This window comes from Alligator sinensis, unplaced genomic scaffold (genome assembly GCF_000455745.1).
Source record: "Alligator sinensis unplaced genomic scaffold, ASM45574v1 scaffold1241_1, whole genome shotgun sequence".
NCBI classification, from domain to species: domain Eukaryota; kingdom Metazoa; phylum Chordata; order Crocodylia; family Alligatoridae; genus Alligator; species Alligator sinensis.
The window spans coordinates 107670-112765 of record NW_005842202.1 but is presented as its reverse complement, the minus strand read 5'-3'; positions in this window follow the sequence as shown (position 1 = coordinate 112765).

Sequence of the window (5096 nt, the reverse complement as noted above, 5' to 3'; positions counted from 1 at the left end):
TCCTGCTTATTCTCATCCAGCTGGCGGGCGCCATGTGTCACCGCGAGTCCTACATCCTGCCATCCCCAGGTGCAGAGAAGGTGCTGAACCTGGAGAGGGGAACGTCTGAGGGCACGAGGGGTGGCTGGCCATGGTGTGGGCTCTGTGCTGCCGAAGTACGGTGGACCAGCCGTGCCGCTGCTGTTGCTACAACCATCAGTTTGGATTCAGGTGGTGAACACAGGCCCCTGCCGAGATCAGGGCTCCATCGCGTTCATTGGAAAAAACAGCTGCTGCCTTGGGGACCTGACAGTCTAAAGAGCCAAAGCGAAGAGCGGGGACCACAGAGGCAGAGTGACATGCCCAAAGATACAGAGCACACCCATGGCACAGATGGGAGCAGAGCACCCAGCACCCCACTGAGTCAGAAGAGCCTTCCGCTGATGGAGCGTGACTCATCCATTGACTAAGCCTTTCCACTGGGCATTGATTCAGGCCTCCAGTGAATGAGATGTTTATCTTGTTCTGCTGTAGCCCCTATCTCCTTCTCCACCAATTTGCAGCACAACTTCTGATGCTAGGCCTGGTGATGTTTATTTGCAAACGATGACGAAGCTGTGTCATAGCTCCACAAGAAACGTGGTTTCTTTGGTGCTAGTCAAAAAGCTGCTAAAAAATATCTTTAAAAAGATCTGCTAACAACACAGATACGAGGAGGCAAGATTTTACAGGTACATGCACACACGCATATGCGTGCATATCTGTAAAATGTTGATTGCTTAGGGGGTTTTCTTCCCAGGAATTTTAAACATTCACGCTTCTAAAATGTCTATGTTTAAATTAAAGCAGCTAATGCATCCCTGTCACAGATCCTAGTCCAAGGTAACACAGCAAAGTGAATAGCATATGCCAACCGCACTCAGGAGCTCAAAGTGCTTTCGAGCCGGTAGAGAGCTGAATCTCGTATGTCAGGTCAGGATCATTATACATATACCTTACATTGATAAGAAGCTAAGCAGAGATCAAGTTATTGGACCAAGGCCTTACACTATTAGAAAGCTTTCTTGATTATGGATCAATGCTGATCTTAGTTATTCCAGGGGAAATATGGAATAACTGTGTGAAAACCTTAAAGGTCTAGGAAGCTGTTGAATAAGCTCAGGAAAGAAACAGGAAAAAATCCCATTGCTTTAGGAATTCAAAACTAACCTTTAGAAAAAGCATTAGCAAATGTTCGGGAGGAAAGGATATTTCCATGATCTTTTTGATAAGACCGATCAAACTTTTTCCATGGAAAAAATGGCAAACTGCATTTTGACTATAATAATGTTTTTTTCTGGAAAGTTTTGCCTTTGCCTCAAACGCACCTGAGTTTGAAAACCAGCCAACTGAAGGTGCCACACACACTTGTTTGCAGGTCTTTTTGGCTGAACATTTTGGGTTTTTGATCAAGGTTAAAGAGGCAAGCCCACTTCCAATCCAGCTCAGCCATTTAGTCTTTCCCACCTCTAACTTTGGTCTGTTTTTGAAACGCATGATATTGGAATCAGGACGTTTAAGCATGTGAGACTTAGGAGTCTTAGAGCCAGATCATAATTTGCAGGAAGGCTCCTTGACCTTTTTCTCTAGCAGGGACTGCAAATTAAGGCCTCTGAGTGATTCCAGTGCCGTGTAAAGGGACCCCAGAGTATATGAAAATCAAGCCCTTTGCTTTCATAAGTAATCACCTTAATGAAGCAAATTCTGGACATCCAAAAGAACGAGCTCAGGATGCCAATGGCAATCCAGGGCTTTGGCCACATCAGATGGGAAAGGGAAGACTGAACAGCAACAGGTTTACAAACCATATATGCAGCATGGGGCACTGTCTTCACGCTACAAGAGATGTATATAAATTGCAATGATGAGTTAAGTGTGTGCCTAGGAGAAACCATGAATGTATGACTGAAGCAAACCTTAAATCCTAGCAGGACTGCCAGGCATGACTTGGTACATGCAGAGCAATTGTCAGTGTCCTGGGATTAGCTGGTTGGCTTCTGCAGTCGGATGGATGGGTTGGTTTTTGTTCTAAGGGGATTTCTACTTGCTTGGGGAGCGGGCGAGGCATGCTGCAAAGCCAGGGAAGAGAGAGCAGCGTGTGATGTAACAGGAGGGCCCTGCTCTGGGACCCTGAAGACTTGGGATCCTGACTCCATGCCTGGTTCTGTGAACTTGCAGCAGTCTCCCTGTGCCTCAGTTTTACCTTCTGTAAAAGGGGAATAGTGGCACTTCCCTGCTGTTCTGGGCCGATAAGGTGGCCTGTTGGATTGGAAAGTGGGGAACCAGGATCTTATTCCTGGATTGGCTGCTGCATTGCTAGACAGTTGGGGGCAACCTGCCTCAGTATCCCCACCTGTAACATGATGCTCACCTCCTTTGCGAGGCACTTGATGGAGGGTGCCACGTAAGAGCTAGGCGGCGTTGTTATCGTTATGCCTTTGCTATAGTCTTAGCACGTTAAACCGAGCAGACTTCATTTGCCTTTATACCCTATCAGCATCACACATAGGGCTGATTCCTTTATACCATTAGCATCAAACATAGCACGCGAAAGGACAGGCCAATTTTTATCAGATGACTCACTGTAGCAAAACACAGTGCTGGGATATTACAAGTGTCTCTTAAATCCCCGATTCTAGTTACAAATTAAGGCCCCAGGCCTGCAGATACTCACTCTCCTCCTTGGCTTTACTCACACAAGTAAGCCCTGCTGCAGCCAGCTGGTCTACTCAGACAGACAGAGTTGTGCAGAGGCTTAAGTCATTGCAAGATTAGGGCTGATCTCATTTATCTGCTGCAAGATAAGGGCCGACCCCTGAAACCCTTTGTCACGTAGACAGCCCCGCTGGTTTCCATGAACCAGCCTTTCTCAGACCTTTCCCCGAGACATTAAAAACCTGAAGTGAAAATTAGCTTCTACGAGAATAAGATGTTCTATTAGAAGAGTCTAACAGACTCTTATTCCGATCTTCAAGTAAATTAAATCATGTCACAGAATAATGATGGCTCAGTCATTCTCCAGAAACACTGCATTGTGAGGAACGGAAGCATCCTAACTTGTACTTAGGGAGGTTGAACTATTAGTCAATGCTGTTACACTACTGAGCTGTGGCCCACATAGTGATGTAAGGCACCAGTCCTGTCCTTATTGCTTAGATCTGCCCAGACAGCACATGATGTACCTGTTCCTTTTTTCCCCTCTCTGACATTGCTGTTTTGATTAAACACGGGTGACAGCAACATTTGAACTCTTGGAAAGTTTTGAGGATGAAACTCACCCGTTTCCATACTGAGTGCTGCTGTATATTCTCCCTTTCAGATTCTGCAAGGGCTCTGGAAGTGAACCAGCATGAGCTTTCCCGTTGAGACTGAAGTCAATGCTCATTCTACGCCAACGAAGTCCTTTTGGAGCCTGCCGGGAATGTATTTTTCACAATTTAGCGATGTCTCTGAAATAGCCTGCTTGGGATTTGTTTAAATGCAAATCTTTGGATGTCTGTTCTACTGCAATTTGCATGGTCAGTGCAGGTCCTTCTCAAAGGTTCTTTCTCTTGACTGAAAAGGCAATTCATGGGTGAAAATGGAATTTCTTTTATTGAGAGAGAAAAAGACTGATGAGTCGTTCAGCAATCAGGTGGCTTCAGACAACAGAAAGAGTAAGGGATGGGGTGGAAGAAATGGTGTCTACAAGCTTCACGCTGGGATCTTGGCCTCACGGTGCTGGGCGTTGTGCGGACAAACAACGAATCAACCTCCTGTGCCCTCAGGAGCTAACAAGCTAAGCTGGCTGTTAAAAATAAAAATAAATCTCTAGGAGGTTCCCCATGAAGTCAGTGGTGGAGAACAGGGTACCTTGGAGGAAGTGGGTGACACCCCCAGTTAATGTCACAAAAGCCACCAAGCACGGTACTGATTTTATCAATAGCTGGCAGGACCAGATACAATGTGGTGCCCCACAAGTGAATATCCACGTGGCTTGACCAGCCCTCATTCTGCTGGATCCTCTTTTCATAGCTAGATCTGGAAGGCCTTCATTTGGTTCTCTGAGATTCTGCAAGAAGTATCTTTCTACTAATACAGGTTCAGTCTCTTGCTGGTCGGCACTAGACTCCTTGCAGATGGCAATGCACACTGAGAAACTCGGTGCCTGCCATCCCTGAACTAAGCAGCAGAGTGAACTGTATTTACGCTTATCCCTTGGTTCAGAAACTTGCCCCTGTTAAGCAGCTGGCAGATCATTTTTGTGTGATGCAGGAACCTCAGCACAGAAATAGGTAGGAGAAAGAATGGAGTGAGGAACATCTGTAGCACTTGGTCTAGAAGAAGTGCAGATTAGTGCTCAGCTGCTTGCCTAAGATGGGACTCTATTTACAGCTGTGAAATGCTGCTCGTATATTCTTCATAATCAAATGCTTCATTTCTTGTGGGCTCCATTGACTGCTCCAGAGTGTGGTTAGGCTAAATCTGTCATTCGCTTTAATTCCTGGGGCTCTTGGCGATGTTACACTGGGGAAGGGAGGTTATTTTTCCAAAATATCTTTTATTTTATTTTGAAGTGGGGAAAAGCAGAGTGGATGGCAGTGGCTGCCAGGAGAAAGAAAAGCAGGTGAGAGAGGGGCTGAAATAACAGAGTGAAATCACAGGTCCTGCTCTAGCCTGGTGATGCCCTGCCTGCTCCAAGAAAGCAAGGAGAGAGGGATTGAACTAAAGTGGTTAAAAACCAAAGGGGCAGCTTCCCAAATGGGAAGCTTCATGCCCTTCCTGGATATTGGAGTCTCTGATAGACCTCTTTTCTCCCTCCTTCATGTCATCTCACCCCATACAGACTGTTCTCCCCATCCACAAGTTTCTTGTGGTTCAGTCGCTGATGAATATTCTCTGTCTCCCTTTCCACCTCCAAATTCACTTCTGCAGAAGCTACTGCTGTTGCCTTTATCTCAATAGACCCTGCAGGCAGGACACAGGAATCAGTGCCCCCATCATCCTAAGCACTGGGCTGACACTTTGACAAGGAGACCAGTCCCTGGGGCAGGGAGAAGAGAACCTAAGTTGATGATGGCAGCAGCAGGTGGGATAGT